Below are 20,313 nucleotides of genomic sequence, written 5' to 3' on the forward strand. Positions count from 1 at the left end.
CAAGTAACTGAACACATGTGAGGAGAAAAGAAGTTTCTACATTTAATACTATTTCTTCGGCAACCAAATTTTATACAGAGAGATAAAGCTTCCTGATAACCATTCTGATTGTATATGTGCTCACCCAGTCAGAAAAATATCCTAAACATAGAAACAACAGTTTTGAAGTTTAAAGATGAAAAACTTACTTCTGAACTTAAAATTTTTAAATCTTATGTTTGATCGAAATACATTTTCTACTTCCCAGGAAAGTGAAAGAAAGTGAAGTTGCTCAGTCGTGTCCGACTCTTTGCAACCCCATGGACTGTAGCCTACCAGGCTCCTCCGTCCACGGGATTTTCCAGCAATAGTACTGGAGTGGGCTGCCATTTCCTTCTCCAGGAGATCTTCCCAACCCAGGGATTGAACCCAGGTCTCCCACATTGTAGGCAGACGCTTTACTGTCTGAGCCACCAGGGAAGTCATAAATGGCATTATATATTAATTTTCAGTTAGCAATGTAATTCTTTGAATTTGTGTACATAAGTATCTTTAATTCTGTAACCAAATCTCCTCCTTTGATTTTTGAGCTATATGACTTCTTTTCTTAGCACCTGTGATGATTACTTTTATACGTCAACCTGACTGCAGCCATACAGTGCTCAGATATTTGATGAAATGTTATTTCTGGTTGTGTCTGTGAAAGGTTTCCTGAAGAGATTAGCATTAGAAGTGGTAGACTGAGTAAAGCAGATTGCTGTTTCAAATGTAGGTGAGTCTTGTTCAATTCACTGAGGATCTGAATAGAACAAAAAGGCAGAGGAAGGGAGAAATCCCCTCTTCCCTCCCACTCCCTCCCTTTCTCTCTGCCTTACTGATGAGCACGGACATCATCTCCTCCTGCCCTTAGACTGGAACTTGTACCATCAACCTTTCCCGGGTTCTAGCTTGCAGACAATCAGCTTCCATAGCTGCATGAGTTAATTCTTCTGCCTCAACATCAACTTCCAGGCTACCCTCTCTCCTTTCTACCTCTTTCCTGACTCCAATCAATACCACATACTAGCGCAGTATCTGCAAACTTCTGTGGAATAAGTCATAACAACAATTATATATTTTTCAGGCAAAGTACCACAAAATACATTTAACTTCTCATACATAATCTACTCTGGTTCATTCATTTACCTATTTACCTAAAACTATGCATATTTAGAATATGTCCTTATAGCATAAATTTACCCTCTAATAATAATGACTCTAGGAAGCACTAATACCATGTTCAAAGCCCTACCTAGCTATGCAGGAAAGTGAAAGTGAAGTTGCTCAGTCGTGTCCGACCCTCATCTACCCCATGGACTCAGCCTACCAGGCTCCTCCATCCATGGGATTTTCCAGGCAATAGTACTGGAGTGGGTTGCCATTTCCTTCTCCAATGCATGAAAGTGAAAAGTGAAAGTGAAGTCGCTCAGTTGTGTCCGACCCTCAGCGACCCCATGGACTGCAGCCTTCCAGGCTCTTCTGTCCATGGGATTTTCCAGGCAAGAGTACTGGAGTGGGGTGCCATTGCCTTCTCCTGGGGTGCCATTGCAGGAAAGGGTTAACTCAAATCCTACACATTTCTAAGAAAGGACTGGCCCATGTCTGGTTCATGGGAGATGAGTTCTAAGCTCTCATTATATTCTATGTGATAAGAGGATCTTGGGGTGCCTGAGGCCTTGGGCCATGTGGTACTATTAAGATGGGACAGTTTATACTAACAATGGGATTCACAATGAACTGTCTTTGCTCTGGGGGACCAGAATCTGAATAGCTACAGTCAGTCATGCAGGCGCTACATGCTTCCAAGACTGAACCCCAATAAAAATCCCTGACCGCCAAGGCTCAAGTGAGCTCCTCTGGCTGGCAACTCTTTGTGAGTGTTGTCACAGATTCGTGCCAGGAGTGGAACTTCATTAGCAGAGGACAGTGGAAGCCTGTGCCCGGTTCCTCCCAGACTTCACCCCGTGCACCTTTTCTCTTCGCTGATTTCAGTCTCTATCCTTCAGCTGTGTTAAACTATAACCACAATTGTAACAGCTTTTTGAGTCCTTCTAGTGAATCACTGAGCCCAACCGTGGTCCTAGGGAACTCCCTGACCTCCTTTTTAGTTCAATGATGGAAATTTCTGTTAGAATTCTGAAAGTCTTGCTATAGCACTTTGTCCCATTACATAAGAAAATGTCATGATACTTTTCACCAACTCTTTCTCCTTACTTAACTTCTGATATTGTTCTACTTTAAACCCCTCAATATGATTGTGTCCAAGGATGTTGCTATTGAAGTAAAGGACACAGCAGAATACTGGACTTAGGATTAAACAACTTAAAAGCCTTAGATATTGTCTAAAAATGAAATACATAATGTTAGGTGGAAAAGCTTAGAAGATTTTCTCTAGGAAGTAATTTGCTGGCACTAAACATACAATTTCAGTTCATTTGTTTAAAATTAAAATGTCGTTTATTGGATGGCAGGTATGCAGTGATGCTTTTAACACTATACACAGTTCCTTTTCACCTCTTACTTATATTTAAGCATTCTTCCATTTTTTAATCTTCTACTTTTTTTTTTTTTTTGCCGTCTTCACATTCTCAAACATTTTTATGTGTACTTTTGTTCTCATTCTCATTTTTGTCTAACGGATCATAGTTCCTTGGCATTAAAATCCCTGAGTACTTTCCAAATGTCCTCCTATGAATCATAATCAAAACTCAGAATACCACAGACTTGGTTTGTAGAACAAAGATACAGAGATGTAATTAACCCAAAGACGCAGGCACTGCTGTCTCAGACTTCCCCATCTCAGTCTCAGTTACTGGCAATCAATCCTGCCAGAAATTCAGGCCCAAACTCCCTTCTTTCCCTTCCCTGCTTTGTCTCCATATTCAAACTATCAGCAAATTCTGTTGGTTCCATTCTCAAAATACATCCAGAATCCAGCCACTTTCGCCACCACCATAACAGCCTAAGCCACATCATGTCTTGCCCAAATCACTGCAATAGCTTCCAAACTAATCTCCGTCTTCGCCCTCACCTACAGTGGTCATTCTCGACACAGGAGCCAGAGCTGACCTGTTCAACCATAACTCAGATTATGTCACCACTCTGTTTAAAACCCTCCAAAGGTTTCCCATCTCATTCAGAGTCAGCACCAAAGTACCAACATGCATGCTTGCTCAGTCGTGCAAGTCATGTCTGACTCTTCAAGAACCCGTGGATTGTAGTCTGCCAGGCTCCTATGACTGTGGGATTTGCCAGGCAGGAATACTGGAGTGGGCTGTCATTTCCTCCTACAGGGGATCTGCCCGACCCAGGGACTGAACTTGCATCTCCTGGATCTCCCCCATTGGCAGGAGGATTCCCTACCGCTGCATTACCTGGGAAGTCCCCAGGTACCACCAATAGTTCTCAAGTCTTTATGTGGAGTCTCCACCTCCTACAACTCTCCCCCTCTTTCCCCTCCCAGTCACATGGCCTCCTTGCTATCCTCATACACATGTGGGTGCTCTGTCCCCAGTGCCCGTGTGCTTGTTCCTCCCCCAGACGTCTACATGGCTTGCTTCCTCACTTCAAGTATTTGCTCAAATGTCACTTTCTCAGTGAGGCCAGATGTGACCATCTCATCTAAGTTATATCCTTACCACGTTTAACCACCATCACTCCCTAAACTCCCTTCTGGGTTGTATTTTCCTTCATGGCACTTATAACTCTCTAATTACTATACAACCTACTTATTTTTTGTGTGTGCCTGGCTTCCCCCTCTAGAATGTAAGCTCCATGAGGGCACTTTGCTGCTTTTTGCTATATCCCCACCACCTAAGCATGCCCAGCACTTAAGAAACAGAAAATATTTATGGAATTGATGAATTTAATAAACGTGTTTAAGATGCAAAGCTCTAAATACTCAGAGATAACTAAACATATAGTTAGATAACTATATAAATACAACTACATAAAAAGAAGAAATAATGATCTTTTGAGTATAACTTTTGGAGGTAAAATGTATTACAATGCCTGAACCTTAGAAGACTGCTGAGTGTGATTATTAATGACAGAGTTGACTGAGAGCTGCCCTCTGCCCAGTGCCCTTCCAACCCTCACTCAGGCAAAGCCCCACGTATACCCTTGATTGTGGTTGGCTCCCGTACCCCCAAGCCCACCATGTCCTGGTCAACGTGCCTGGCCTGCCTCTGACCACAGTCCACTCCCTGAGGATTCCCTGCTGTTTCCCAGCATTCCACAAGTGGTTTTCATGGGTTTCCTCAGAGTTTTCTCCTAAATGTCACCTCAAAACTTTCAGCCCCTTTTGCATGGGATTAGACATTCTGCCGCTCCCTTCTCCTCAAGCTCAGACCAGCCAGGCCTGCTTCATGCACGATGACTGCATATGCTAAGACTTTCACTGAGGATCTTCTGTTTTGAAATTTAAAGTAATTTCCTTCATGTCCCTTCTTTTAACCACATTCCCAAAGATTATCATCATAACATAATAGTTTGTTATAAAGGCTTTATTATTGCTATTATTTGGATATTTTATTTTAAATTGGAGGACAATTGCTCTGTAATGTGTGTTGGTTTCTGCCCTACAACAATGTGAATGAGCATTAATTATATATATATATATATTCTTTTCCTCTTGAGTCTCCCTTCCACCCCACTCCTCTAGGTCATCACAGGGCACCAGGCTGAGCTCCCTGTGCTATATAGCAGCTTCCCACTGGCTATCTATTTTACACATGATAGTGTATATATGTCGATGCTACTGGAAATTTTTCTAAAAAATCCTCTGTACTGCCAATATTTCTTTTATGCAGAGATGTCAAAAGAATAAGGGTGCTTTCTAATGAATTATTCTTCCTTTCACACCTACATTATTCCTATTATTTTGTGCTAAAAACTTCTTGTAACAGTTTTTATAGTTCAGTCTATAAAACATTACTAGTCAAGAAACAATTTTTGCGGAGATATGTTACTAGACAGTGGAGACCATGCATGCTGTGAAGAATAAGACAATAATTTCTGAATTGATGGTGACAGATTCACAGGCCAAAACACATTTTCCAGTAAGAAATAGCCCAACTCAGAGCCTGAAACTGCCAGATATCTAATGTTTGTGTCTGTATGTTCCAGGTCATGAACATTTAACTTGGTGTCTATAACCTCATATCGGTGCATTTACTGCAGTTTTTCCTGACTTTAGCATTCTACTCTGGTAGTGGTAGCCCCATTCTTTGTATCTCTTAAACTAGGAATGCTAAGTCACTTCAGTCGTGTCCGACTCTGTGTGACCCCATAGATGGCAGCCCACCAGGCTCCCCCGTCCCTGGGATTCTCCAGGCAAGAACACTGGAGTGGGTTGCCATTTCCTTCTCCAATGCATGAAAGTGAAAAGTGAAAGTGAAGTCACTCAGTCATGTCCGACTTTCAGCGACCCCATGGACTGCAGCCTACCAGGCTCCTCCATCCATGGGATTTTCCAGGCAAGAGTACTGGAGTGGGGTGCCATTGCCTTCTCCGAAACTAGGAATACACCTCTCATATCCACCCTACTCATTTCACCCCATCTCTGCTCATGGCCGGATTCTACCTAGCTATTTCTTTTAGTCAAACCTGAAGGAATTCTCTTCATCTATGCCAGAGAAAACTCCTCTTGTACTGATTTTATTTCTTAGACCTTCTTCTCATGTCCTGTCCTACATGAATGTGGAGACTAGATGACCATCTGCCAGGTCAATTCCTGAGGTAAATGGGACAGGGGGCAGAGATGACACCTAAGATGCTCCAAATTAAAGATTCTGTGAAGTAATTTTGACTCTTTCAGTGATACATCCTGTATTGTGCTCTCCATGGAGGCTGAAAGCCATTCTCCCCAACCCACAAGCAAGATGGGAACCAGCCTCTTCCGTTCCTGGAGCCACCTTAGTTTCCTCAGTGACTCGCCAGGGGTGACTCTCCTGGCGCGCTCATCTCTTGCAAATGTTATTTGTCTCTACTCTTTTTAATCTTCATGGGTCATTTCTATTGTTTTCGAATAGTTCTCAACCTCTCAGTGACTTGGGAAACTCAACCCTACTAAAAACCTGTGTGCATGCATGTGTAGTCGTGTCCGACTCTTTGCAACCCAATGGACTGTAGTCCCCCAGGCTCCTCTGTCCATGGGATTGACCAGGCAAGAATACTGCTGTGGGTTGCCATTCCCTTCTCCAGGGGATCTTCCCAACCCAGGGATCGACCCACATCTCCTACATCTCCTGCACTGGCTGGCAGATTCTTTACCATTGGCACCACCTGGGAAGCCCAGAGGCATTAATTTCCATCTTACCTCACAGCTGCATACCTACTCACTTACTCATTTTCAATTAACTCCTCAGCAAAATCCTTATTCTGAAACATTAGATTTTTGCCTCTTCTCAAAAGTATTCAGTTCTTCCTTTATCACCTATATTTGGGGACAGTGACACATCATCCAAATTTACGGAGAAAACTGAAATTATCCGGTGTAAGTACAATGTCCCTAAACTTATCTTAATATCTTTATCTCTAATCCTAAATGGAAAGAAGTCATGGAGAGTGCCATCCTGGAAAGATAGAAGAAAGGCAAAAAGATCTTTTCAGGACTTAGGGAGCACACAAATATCCACGGCCAACCAGGCACAATGTGTCCACTGCTGTTCAGGAAACACTGCAAGTCCAGACAAAGAGGAGACAGGAGAGCCATGGATAGCTCATTACTTATTTCCCATGTAAAACCACAGAGGTCTCCTCTTTTCTACAGTCCTTTAGGCATGTCATGGCATAGTATGGTAGACTCAAAAGATCTAACTTGAAATTAGTAATGGGTTGAATTGGGTCCTACAAAAATTCCTGTGTTGGAGTTTTAATACCCTCAAAATATGACCTTAGTTGGAAACAGGGTCCAAATAAACCACAGATATAATTAAGATATAACAATTATAATTAAGTTAAGATGATGTCTTACTGGAGTAGGATGGGCTCCTAATCCAATACGATGGTTATTTTTATAAAAAGGGGCAATTTGATGACAGAAATGCATAAACAGGGAGAATGCCATGACAAGATGCAGCGTGAGATGAGGGTGAAGTGTCCACAAGCCAAGGAACACTGAAGACTGACGGAAACCACCAGAAGCCGGGAGAAAGGCATGGAGCTGGTTCTCTCGGCCTTGGAAGGAACCGATCCTGCTGATGCTTGCATTTGGGACTTCTAGCCTCACAGAACTGTGAGACAATAGATTTCTGTTGTGTGAGCCACTCAAGTGGAGGCATTTTGTTATAGTAGCCCTAATAAACTATATGCAGTCCTAGTCCTACAGTGTTCTCATTCCTAAAATTGTTGTTCACTAAGTCGTGTCCAGCTCTTTGCAACCCCATGGACTGCAGCACTCCAGGCCTCATTCCATTCCTAAAGTAGGGATCGTAATTTTTATTATATATACACCAAAGGCTGCTATAAAAAATAAACATATAGTGCTTACCAAATACTAGGAACTACGCTAGGTAATTCACATGGGTTAACTCATTTAATCTTCACCACAATGCCGTAACACAGATACTAATATTGTCCCCTTTTCACAGCTGAGGAAACCGAGACACAGCAGAATAGTAAGGAAAAGCAAAGTGAAAGTCATTCAGTAGTGTCGGACTCTTTGCAACCCCATGGACTGTATAGTCAATGGAATTTTCCAGGCTAGAATAGTGGAGTGGGCAGCCTTTCCTTCTCCAAGGGATTTTCCCAACCCAGAGATTGAACCCAGGTCTCCCACATTGCGGGCAGATTCTTTACCAGTCAAGGTCACACAGAAAGTGAAGGGGCCAAGATATAAACCCATGCAGTCTGACAGTATTACCCATGAAATAACTATCTTTGTAAACTATCAAGGTCCTTCCAAATTAAATAAATCACCATCATCATAACCACTTCCCTACTCAAGAGCCTCTATTTCCCACAGCAGAAATAACAATTTTCTCCTCCAAGAGCTTCCACAGTCTAGTTCTGGCCTGTCTCTTCAACTTTAGCATTCACTTCCTCCCCACACAAACTCTCCCTTCATGCTTAACTGCTCATCCTTGCTTGAGCACAACTCGTATTTTATCCTCGATTCCCACTGTTACTCTCTATGAGGGTTCCCTCTACCTGCTCCACATCAACCTCCTATCTTTCTCAAAGAGCACAGTACTATCTAGCAACAGCATTCCCTAGCAACTCTATCCACAAGTGGCCTCCCCTATGGCCCCATACACGCATTGCTCAATACTCTTTGGGAATTCAGGGATGATGCCAACCAAGAAAGTGCATCTGCCCTTTTATAAAATGGTAAAACAAAGAAAATATCTACACAAACTACTAAAGAAAAAGGAAGTAAGAAAATTCCCTGACAGTCCAGTAGTTAGGACTCTGAGCTGCCATTGCAGGAGGCATGGGTCTGATCCCTGGTTGAGGAGCTAAGATCCTACAGGCCAAAAGAAAAACAATTATACGAGAATTACAAAGTACTACTGAAATTTATAGAAATCAATACTTCCAACTGAGTTGAAGAAGGATGGATACACTGAGGGGCATCTGAACTGGGTCTTAAAAAGGGATCAGGAAGAATGTCTATAGCTATCTATCTATAACTATCTTTAACTATGCCCACTAATTAATACACTCAGTACTAATAACATGCACACTGAGTTACTTGAAGATACTTGTTTTCTCCTTTTCTCACATTTATTGTTTCAGTCCTCTCTGAATCCAAAAGGGCTCTGAGACAGATCACACCTGCTCAGGTATAAGCCTCTGGGAGGCAGGGATCTTAGATCCCCTTAGATCTTCTTTGTCTTCCCTATGGTGTCATGCACAAATGACTACGTGCAACACAGGCCTTCAAAAATATTTGTGGAAAACAAGGAAAGAATTCATGAAGAAGGTACAGAAGATAGGAGAGAGACTGTCATGAAAGGAGATAAGGGAATTAGCATGATTTTTCTAAGAAGTTCTCCTTGACCTGGCGGCTACCCCACTCCTTAGCTCACTCCTCTTCCTGCGCCTTTGCTTAGCTGGTGGCTATGCGTGCAAGGCTTTCTCTCCTCCCATTTTTGGCATAAAATCCTCTGAGGCCCAGTTCATTCTCCCCTCCTTGCTGAGTATTCTTCGCCCACGTAACCTTCACAGACATTTTTCTTCCTGCAATCCTGTTGCAAGGATTTGTCTGTTCAACACTTAATTGTTCTCATAAAGTTTCATACTCAGTTATCCTTCTCCAACCAGACTTTATAGCTCCTAAAGGCTGGAAACCATGTTTTTTTTTTTTTTTTTTCTTTTTTGCATGCTGCCCTGCTTTGGCTTCAACCAGACGTCCCCTCAAACATGAAGTACCTGGCAAGTACTTGCTGAATGACTAAATCCTTTCAGTATTTCTATCGCTAAAGTAGAACGTTCTTTCATCTGACTCTCAGGTTCAAAAGTACACTGGAAAAAATTATATATCAAAGCATTCATTCCTGGTAACACAGATTTATCTTTTCTAAAACTTGCAATCACTGAACCAAACTTCAGTGGCTTCACCAACAAGAAAAAAAGGTGTAAGCGCACAAAGAAGGGTCTGTTACATAACCACCCGAACACTGCTAGCTCCATTCAACTTCTTTAGGCACAGGATTTATCATTTTATGGCAATTTAGTAGTATAAATACTGCCAACACATTTCTTCCCCAAGAAAGAGATATTGAAAGTGGCCCAACTTACCCTAAAACTTGCCAGATTACATTTAACAAGTTGAAGTGAAACTGAATTTTTCAAGTTCCTGCAGCAGATACTCAAATACCATTTGTTAATCTGAATTTTATTTAGAATAACTCTATGCAAGTCACAGTAAATCTAAAAACTATTCATGCTGAAAAGCTTAGAACCCTAACAGAGCATGTGATTAACAGGATCTCTTACGGAAACAATACTGGTTTCCGTAAGAGAAAAGAAGTGGATCTTAAATTTTTACACTAGAGTTTAAGAAATGATAAACTGAACTATTGCATAAAAGTAATAGATCAATTATTATTCTGCTCTCTATTTCACCTGGGTTCTCATTAGAACCAACATGCTCTAACTTGTGAAAGACTTACATTCAAATTAGAGGAAAAAAGAAGAAATCAACCTCATACCTAAGGGAGACAGCAAAAGACACTTTAACTGGTTAACTCTGCAGGCTTTTCAGTGATTCTAAGAAATCAGTTTCCTCTGAGAAAGGTAACTGTGAAAAACATTTCAAAATTGCTTTAAAACTATGGGCTGTAAAACTAAGTGGAAACATTCCATTTCAGCTGCCTAAGACATTGACATTGTTGGGCTCCTGTTCTTGGCATCCCCCAAACCCACTGACCCAATATTGGCTAAGTCTGCTTTCTAACACCTTTAGCAGCATCAGTATGAACATGCTTTTAAAATGATTACATCTTAAGTCCTGCCTAATTTTATTACTGTGAAAAAACACGACCACTGGCCTGCAACCACAAATTAATTCTACTAGAGTCTATTTTCCTGAACAAAAATGAAACAAAGCTCACGTTCTGTTTCTATACATGCCATTCTTTTTAACCAAAAATACTGCTGTTAAGAAGTCTGGAGTATAAGCGAAGTTTCCGAGCTCTTTCTGACATGGGCAGCCTCTATGTTTTGACCACATGGCTAATGAATGCCCCATACACTCATGTGACCACTGTTGCCAGTCTCACTCTCCCATAAAAATGGGGTAGAGAAATGTAAAAGATATTACTGAAAGTCCAAATGCAACACCACAATCTGCTGCCAAGCCCTTTTTAAAAAAGATTTTCTAAAATAAAAAAGAAATGTAGAGGAAAGTGATCCGTTTGAGGAGAAAATAGATTAGACATAGGGGAGAAGGGCTTTCAGACACTGTTATGTGTATCTGAATGAAACGCTGAAGCAATCTTATGCATGATCAATACTTAACCAGTTAGCAAATATTAATACTTTGCTCTAACAAATAAAAGTGCTAAGTAGAAACTATACACAACTTGTATTTCAAACACTAAAACTCACCATATCGTCTACCTTCACATAATTAAGTCACTTTTAATTTCCAAGATTTTCAAATCCAGATGAGCAGCAGTCATAAAATTAGAACCCCAGAAGACAAATGCTTACATCCCTCCTGGACAACCTCACTTAAACCTTTCTAAACAGAGAAGAACTCAAAGGCCTCCTTCATAAATCCATTCTAAAGGTTAAAACATTCAGAAAAACTTCCCCGTATTTAGCATAAATCCCTCTTGATGCCTGCTGTAAGTCGATTTCCTCTTCTTTTTCTTCAGGGAAGATGGAAAACAGCTGTTCAACATTCCCTTTCAGGCCCCTTTTTCCTTCCTGCCAGGCCCATTTCCCCCTTGGGAGAAGTGTAAACACTGCAGGTGATTCCTAAATCCAGCTGGCCCCTACCCGATTATCCAAGGGGCTGGTGAGCTCGGCCCCGTGCGAGCCTCCTAGGATGCTGTCATCCAACTGCCAAGGCCCCAAGAAGAGCTCTTTACCAGAATCTGTGGAATTCCAGAAATCCTTTACTTAGAGTCTGTCCTCAGATATAGTCAAGACAACAAGAATAGCACTGTATCAAGAAGAAAAGCTGACAGTTGCAACTGTAAAGAAGGTAAGCAGTGTTATCCTCCAGCCTGGCGGGCTTCACTACCACTCTGCCCGGTGTCAGGGTGTTGAGTGCACCCTGGCATGAAACATTTTTAAACTACTTGATGATTTTTATCATGCAATTCTTGAGTTCCTTTGTCACTAACGCAACTTTCTGGATGTAAGCTAACTTTAGAAATGCAATAACCCTTTCAATACTCCAAGGTGCAGAACTACTCTAAATGAAGGTGTTAATTTGTAGTCTTTTATTTCTTTTTTTTCACTTTTTAAAATATGTTTATTTGAAATAAATGAGCATTGTTCACAGCTCTTCTCTGCTCCTTTTTCCCTGCCACCTCTGTTTCCTTTGCATTCTGTCCTGTTTTTTTTCATAATAGGTATTTTAGAGGGATGACAATCCCTTCTCCCCTGCCAACCTGCCAAAGATCCCTACATCCATCTCATACAAATGCAGATGAGCAAATTCTAATGAAAAGTGACTTCAGCATGGATTTCCAATCCCTAAGAAGTAGAGACCACACAGTCTGAAGAAGAGGATGTGACAGTAAAATGTATGCAAAGATAAAAAAGGGCACTTTTGGTTTCCGGAACAGAACAGACTTGTTCAAGAGGCCCATGGGCCTCAGCCAATTACCATGATCCATTTGATCTTTCTGCTAGGGAGGACTGTCGCTTCATCTAGGACATCACTGGCATCCCCTGGTTCACCAACTGTGCTCCCAGTCTATTTTTTTTAAATTAGTAATCTCTAGGTTCACAACACAATATGCAGAGCACTACGTTTTACACTAATGCTGTTAACTCCCACTTCAAGAATTGCTAACAAATATCCCCATTTTTCTCACAATAGTCATTAGACTCCAACAGTAAAGCCAGTACATTGCCTGTGTACTTCATCAATAAAAATATTATAGACCCACAGCTTGGTGAGCCCATTTCCTTTACAAATTCTTTTTAAGAGTTATGAAATGCTGACTCAGCTTTGTTGTGGTATAACATCTGCACGCATTAAATCCCTTTTGCTTAGTAGCTAAGTTTGTTACACATGAGAAAAAGGCAAAAACCTTAATTTAATCAACAAATTTACAACCCTATGGCATCTGTATATGAAATGAATATTTCAAATGGAAACATTTAAATGACTGTGCTGCTGCTGCTAAGTCACTTTAGTCGTGTCCGACTCTGTGCGACCCCATAGACGGCAGCCCACCAGGCTCCCCCGTCCCTGGGATTCTCCAGGCAAGAACACTGGAGTGGGCTGCCGTTTCCTTCTCCAATGCATGAAAGTGAAAAGTGAAAGTGAAGTTGCTCAGTCATGTCTGACTCTTAGCGACCCCATGGACTGCAGCCTACCAGGCTCCTCCATCCATGGGATTTTCCAGGCAAGAGTACTGGAGTTAAATGACTGTGGACCTACTCAATTTCTACTGAATGATCATGTACACTAAACACACAGGGAATTTTACTATGATAATCCTAATATTTTCCACTAATTAAGTAGAGAGGCCCTGTTAATTCCATAAATAATACCAAAAATATTTTTCGCATGTGGACACACACATACACTCAGTTGCAAATTCTCTCTGTCTAGAGCAAAGCAGATGGATGCAGTCTACAATGGATACACGACATACGCATAACTGAGAGTTAACTACACACATGTGTTTTGTTATATTTTTAAAAACAGGACTACACTTACCTAATGGTTATAACTATTCTCAAATATAAAATGCCCAAACAAATCATGCTATTACCAGGATGTTTATAGCTTCTACATATTACTAAAGAGGGAAATTCTGTTCTTTCAGAAATTGTTTACTAACATTTGATGACAACACTTACCAAGATCATGTTTATGGACTACCCTAAGGGAGCTGGAACAAATAGAAGGAAATCCAGTGGTAATCTTAAAGCACACTAAAATTCATAGTGTTATCTGGAATTAAGGACAGAACTCCATTCAAGAAATAAACAGATGGAACTTGCCTGGTGGTCCAGCGGTTAAGACAGCACGCTTCCAAAGCCAAGGGGTGCAGGTTCCATCCCTGGTCTGGGAACTAAGATCCCACATGCTGTGCAGCATGGTAGGGTGGGGTGGGGGTGGGAAAGCAATCATTCTCCAATAAAATTAATTTAAAAAAAGCAATTGTACTCCAAACAAATTAATTTTAAAAAATTAAAAAAAAAATAAACAGATGGTCGCAACCATCATTTCTTCTTTTTCCAAAGTAAAATCATTCCCTTTTCTTTTCTGTGGTATTTAACAGACTCTCTAAACACTGCCTCCTGCAGGTTTATACTCTTCTGGGCATCTGACAGAGGATCTGAAATCCATACCCTTGATATGCTGGAGCTTGCTGAGACATGCAGACGGAAGCAACACAACTGGTAAAACACCCAAAAACCTGAAGCCAGCAAATGAGAGCTGAGCAATGAGCATAGGGCTCTATGGGAATCAGAAGGGGCCCCAGGATGGAACCCTGATGAGGATGATAAGAGATAAGCAGAGTGAGAGGAGCGTGCTGTGGGAAGAGGGCCCCAAAGCAGCCAGTTTACAGAAGCCTGAAAAACACATAAGCAAGCATTCCAGGGAGCTGACAAATCATGGACAGTAATGAGTAGTAAATGGGATAATAAATTAGATCTGTAAGAAAATGAAACGTAAGAGTCTTTAATAACATGGATGTGGAATCATAAAGGAGAAAAGTAGAATAAAATATGCCATTTAGGTTAATCTGAAATTTAAAATAGGCCACTGCTACTGCTGCTGCTAAGTCACTTCAGTCGTGTCCGACTCTGTGCGACCCCATAGACGGCAGCCCACCAGGCTCCCCCGTCATTACTTGTAAATGACAGACAAGTCTCTTCTTTTCATGGTATTTCCATTTCTACAGCTCTAAAATAAGGATAAGACACCTGCTCTATATCACTCTTCATTTCCGCTAGGCTAAAAAATGAAAATATTAGAATTCTTTGGAAAAATATTGAATTACTTTCTCACGCTCACGCTCAGTCATGTCTGACTCTTTGCCACCCCATGGACTGTAGCCTACCAGGCTCCTTTGTCCATGGGATTCTCCAGGCAAGAATACTGGACTGGGTAGCCATTTCCTCCTCCAAGGGATCTTCCCCACCCAGGGATCAAACCCACCCTTCCTGTGCCTCTTGCATTGCAGGAAGGTTTTTCACCACTGAGCCATGGGGAAGCCCTAGGCAGTTTTAAATAGAAGCATTCACATAGCTGTATGATCTACCAGGGACTCTTGTTTTCCTTCCATTGTCTAATGCACAGGAATTCATAAGCAAGAGTTTATTAGGCTCCTTTTTATCCTGTCCACAACACTACCTTTTTTTCTAGTATGATTCTTTTCAGTAATATCTCTCCACCACGCCCTAATCAAACCACTCTTCTACATGCAAGTAGGAGCTGTGAAACACTAAAGTTAGATGGGTAAGAACCTGGGACTACATTTATTTATTAAAATATATAGAAAGATTTTCTTTAAAGAAAAATCACTTCAATTAAAAATATTATCCACTTAATGCAAGGTTTCACTTTTAAAATATATAATTTATATTAGAGTTGGGCATTAGAATCAGTAAGACTTTTTGAAATTCATCCATTTCTAATTACTGCCATCATCAAATAGAAGCATGGATCAGTGCCACTGAGATCTAGGACTTTAAACTCTACTTCCATTCTGCCCTTAATTCATCAGATGAATTTCACTGAGAAGTAATTTCTTTTTGGTACTCTGAACTTATACACTTGCCGAATTCCCATGTCAGGCACTGACTCTTGGTTTAGATTACACTGTGTCATCCAAATACCCACTGGTAATTTGGTGACTCCCAACAAGTTTTTTTTCTACAAATCAACAAGCATACGTGCTAAGTCACTTCAGTCACATCTGACTCTGCGACCCCATGGACTGTAGCCCACCAGGCTCCTCTGTCCACGGCATTCTCCAGGCAAGAATACTGGAGTAGACTGACATGCCCTCTTCCAGGGAATCTTCCCTACCTAGGGACTGAACGCATGTCTCTCATGTCTCCTGCAATGGCAGGCAGGTTCTTTACCACTAGGGCCACCTGCAAAGCCCACAAATTACCATGGGTGAAGATAATGTAATTCCAAGATGAGAAAATCCTAAGGCATTTTATAATATAGTCAAAAGAACTGTCCTGTCCTCTACTTGGAGCCATTCTTTCAGAAGGATTGATGGACATGGAATCTCCACCTTACCCACTCCTTCATAATAGTAAAGATCCAGCCCTTCTCAGTAATCGGAATAAAAGGATCCACTACAATGATGACCTTCCCTCTACAAGAGGGTCTTGATCTCCTCAAAGGCCTGCCACAAACATATTCTAACATAAAAAAAGTTTTGGTTTTTTAATTTATGGGGGAAGAAGGTGAAAAAAGGATAAGAACATGTACAAACATGCTAATGATATCTGGGCTTCTCACATGGCGCCAATGGTAAAGAACCCCCACCAATGCAGAAGACATGAGAGACACGGGTTCAATCCCTGCATGGGGAAGATCCCTGGAGGAGGGCATGGCCATCTACTCCAGTATTCTTGCCTAGAGAATTCCATGAACAGAGGAGCCTGGATGGATACAGTCCATGTGGTTGCAAAGAGTTGGGTATGACTGAAGCGATTTAGCATGCATGCAAGTAATATTTAATACACACTGCAACTACAGAATGCTAATTTTTTACTAGTTTCTTTACCCCTTTGGGAAACAAACATTATTGATACAGTAAAACCCCAATCTAAATGCTGTATCTTCCTTATTCCTTTCCAATCATTTGTTGCAATTGTAATATTGAGTGGAAATCATGTAATTTCTTTCATGGGACAGAGTGTCATCCAATGCAAGTAGAAATAAATACCAAAATATTCAACTACAAATATTAAGAAATGTATAAACAAACATCTTATTGCTTAATTGCAGAATGTATTTTCATCTATGATCTTAAAATACTTTTTCAGAGATTAAAAGAAACCTTTATAATGAGGTCTTGGGAAGGGCAGTACAACCTCAGTGAAGTTAAGAACCTCCTGGATGACCATCAGATCCCCTCAAGGCAGCATTGTGGGATATTGGACTGGTCAACAAATCTCACTGAAAACATGTTATTAGCTAATTTGTGGACTAACTTTATAAATACTAAAGTAGATAGACACACAAATGTTAGGTACTATGATGGTCCTGACTTCATGTGGCTAACTTCTTACCCAGTCTTTCCATAACCAGGCCCCAAACCTCAGAGAGAGGAACTTTAAAAACCTTCTACCCAGCAGGCCCAGGAAGGTGCTAATAAGTCCTTCAGTGACAAGGGGTCTATCCTGTTTTCTGTTGCAAATTTCCCTTTTGTCCACATTTTCTCTTCTCTATTTTTATAGAACACATCTTACCTGCACACTTTACAAAAGGACACATATCTATCTGTATGGTAACCTTGTAGTACATGATATACAAATTTCTTGCATGAATCCTGCAAACAATTTGGGGATCTCATTTTAGAAGTAGTCAGAATATTCTACAAAATATTGCATATCCTATTTCATTTCATACAAGTTATCATTTATTGCGAAATTAAAAAAAAAAAAAAAAAAACTGAAGAAAAGGAAATTCCTGAAAGGTTAAGGTCTATTATGTGAAACATAAAATACTGGGGGAAAAAATTGTTTTGAAACTATTTCTCAGTGAGAACGTCCGTTCTCAAATTTAATGTCAACTAAACCATGACTCTCTAAAGCATGACTAATGAAAAAATGTTTAAAAGAACCCTATAACACGGAGATCCCTAGAAACTAAAAGTGTCATTTCCTGATCTAAGGAATTCCAAGTAAATGAGGTTCACCTCCTACTTATAAGCAATCGATTCGGTTTCAGCCTTCAATGCCCGCCAGCCTGAGCAGAGGTTGATGCCTCAGCCGAGCGATGAAAATGAGAAAATTCTGAGGTCACAAACAGCTTAGATTCCATCCGCGACAGAGCCCATATGGCATTGCTCACAGAGCTTCCCAGCCTGTGAGTCAAGCACGCCCCACCCCCCACCCCACCACCAGGGGCTGCCTGGGAGTGAGGTTTACCAACAATTTCTTCAAGTGTCGGTGGAGCCTGGCGGCTTTGGAATCCGGCGTCTAGGGAGGCTCGAGACGTGCTTGCCTGGCTTCCACAGTCGCAGAGGCTGGCTGCCAGCGCCAGGATCGGCACACCCGACCACCACCACCCCAATTAACAGGGAGACGGAGGGAAAGGAGGGCGCGAAACTGTGCCAACCTACCGGGCAGAGGGAAGTCGGAGCCCCCGGCCGTCCGGGAAATCGCGGCTGGGCCGGCCGGACCCGACGCACAGAAAAGTGATCTCCGAGTTTTTACCGTGCGCCCAGCTCTGCGCTGGGCGCCCAAGGGTTGGAAAGGGACTCAAAGCTGCCCTGCCGCCGGGGAAACTCACGGCTCCGGCTTCACGCCTCGCGCGCCCCCCAGTTGAGCTGGGCTCGGGCGCGCAGGTCGCGGCGCTCGGCGCCCGGCGGGGGACGTGGCTCTGCGCTTGCCTCCCGCCGGCTCCCGGCCAGTCTGGCCGACGACCCGCCCGAGACTCCGGAAGAAAGTTGCGCGGCGCGGGGTCCAGAGCGACGTCCGCCGCGCGCCGCTGCCCACCACTCGCGCGCCCCTCCGCTTACCGCTCCCCGCCGCGGTTTCGTCCTCTCGGGCGTCGCCTCTCCAGCTTGGGCCCAGGCTCCGGAACCCCTTCCCGGCCCCCTTCTCTCCAAGGCGCCCGGGCCCCCGGCGCCCTCGGAGCCGAACCCTCAGCGCGCCAGCCGCGCCATGGGTGCGGGTGGGCGCCGCGCCACAGGATGCGCCGCTGCAGCCTCGGGCGGCGCTACTGCGAGCCGGGCCGGCGCGGGCGGGTGGGTGTGGGCGAAAGGGGAGGAGGGCGGGACGCGGCGGGCGCTGAGGCTCGCTGGAGGGAGGAGGAAACCGCAACGTCACCAGAGCCCCGGGCGGCGAGGATGGGAGGGGGAAACGGGGACCCCTTCCCGCTGCGGGACCCCAACCTCCGGCCCGCCCCGCTTTCTCGCCCTCCTCCTCCTCTCCGAGGACTCGCGGCTGTCGGCCTTCCCCTCCACTCGGGCCCGAATGCACGTACCCCTACCCTGCCAGGCCTCTTTGGCTTCAACTTGCTCTAGTTTCTAAGGACCCCACACGCTTTGGGTTCGACTCTAGAATCGCCCCAACCGCGGGGTACTTTTGGAGGCCCGAGGGGAGGAGCTGATGGATGCTTCACAACAGCTCCGGGAGAGGAAAACGTGGAGAGAACTTTACACCGGAGACTGTTCCCCGCTCCCCGCGCCTTTTCCAAAATTGTTACTCCGTTTCTCCCGGATTCGGTTTTTACTCTCTTCAGAGAGAAAGGAGGAAATCATCTATTTAGAAGCAGTTCCCGCTTTAACCCTTCGAACAAAATACAGTAAATCAAAAGCAGGGGACTCTACAAATGAAACAGATTACAATCAAAGGTCAAGGGTCAGGAACAGAACATTCGAAATATACAGCTGACAGGAAGAAATTTAATTTACCCTATCTCCTATCCTGGGGGGACAAGAGAGAGAGACTGCCATCCGAGTTTTTCAGGTGGACAATCTGCAACCTTAGTAGTCACAGTCTTTAGAGAATTTTCCTACATTTTCTTGAAGCAGCCATTGCACACAGCCTGGTTCAATCTGACCTCAGAAAGGTGTCAGATAAGACCAGAGCCATCATCCCAGGGCTAATAACTTCGCCTCCATCAGTATTAGCATGTAATTAAACTACCGAAGCTACAAGGTACAGAAGTGACAGATCTTCATCCATTCGTTAGCACTAGAGAGGTTTTACCTGAGAGGAGTGCTTTACTCCCTTGCCTCTCCGCTGTTATGACTTCTAAAGGACCACCTCTGTCCATTTTCCCGGTCCTTAGAAGCTCTCAAGACCTACAGATTTCCTCAGGCCACATTAGAAAAAAAGAAAAAAAAATGTGGATGTCGACTTTTCTGCTGTTTTTTTTTTTTTTCCCAGAAATTGCATTTGCAGAGAGATTCCTTACAAAATGGACAAGAGGAAGTGGTTTTGTTAAATATATTAAATGTTCACTCAAGTACACCACTGATTTGCATAAACTTCCAGATGTTTTAGGGGCGGATGGTGGAGGAGATAAGGAGCTCTAGAACTTAAAACTAGTTTAATCTGGTTTAACTCCTCATTTGAGCGGCTTCCCTGGTGGTCCAGTGGTTAAGAATATGCCTGCCAATGCAGGGTACACAGGTTCGATCCCTGGTCCAGGAAGATCCTTGATGCCACAGGGCAACTGAACTCCACAACTACCCAGTGCAACTGACTATTGAGCTGGTGCTCTAAAGCCCATGCTGCGCAAGCAAGAGAAACCACCCCAATGAGAAGCCTGCACACTGCAAAGAAGAGTAGCCTCCTACTCACAGCAACGAGAAAGCCCAGGTGCAGCAGCAAAGACTCAGCGAAGCCAAAAATAAATAATAATGATAATCCTCATTTGCAGTTTACTACAAGGGTCCTTGGAAAGCTAACCCCGGAGCCTTGGTTTTCTTAACTGTAACAGAGGTATAA

At 42.9% G+C, this 20,313-nt stretch overlaps 1 protein-coding gene across 5 annotated transcripts in view; it reads right to left on the reverse strand.

Moving 5' to 3' along the window:
- The window catches only part of DSE (dermatan sulfate epimerase), an 80,848-nt gene extending 62,267 nt beyond the window's left edge, over window positions 1–18,581 (reverse strand). For 2 of the 5 annotated variants that reach the window (XM_086317185.1, XM_086317187.1), the window contains exon 1: window positions 18,375–18,581. The gene's annotated coding sequence lies outside the window, so the exon portion shown is untranslated. Of the gene's footprint in view, window positions 1–11,073; window positions 11,525–17,975 lie in introns of those variants that run through there. The other 3 variants (XM_086317190.1, XM_086317186.1, XM_086317189.1) reach the window with 3 other exon arrangements.
- Between the last annotated feature and the right edge of the window lie 1,732 nt (window positions 18,582–20,313).

This window comes from Bos grunniens, chromosome 9 (genome assembly GCF_055505025.1).
Source record: "Bos grunniens cultivar Pamir isolate PY7600 chromosome 9, Bosgru_T2T1.0, whole genome shotgun sequence".
Lineage (NCBI taxonomy): Eukaryota > Metazoa > Chordata > Mammalia > Artiodactyla > Bovidae > Bos > Bos grunniens.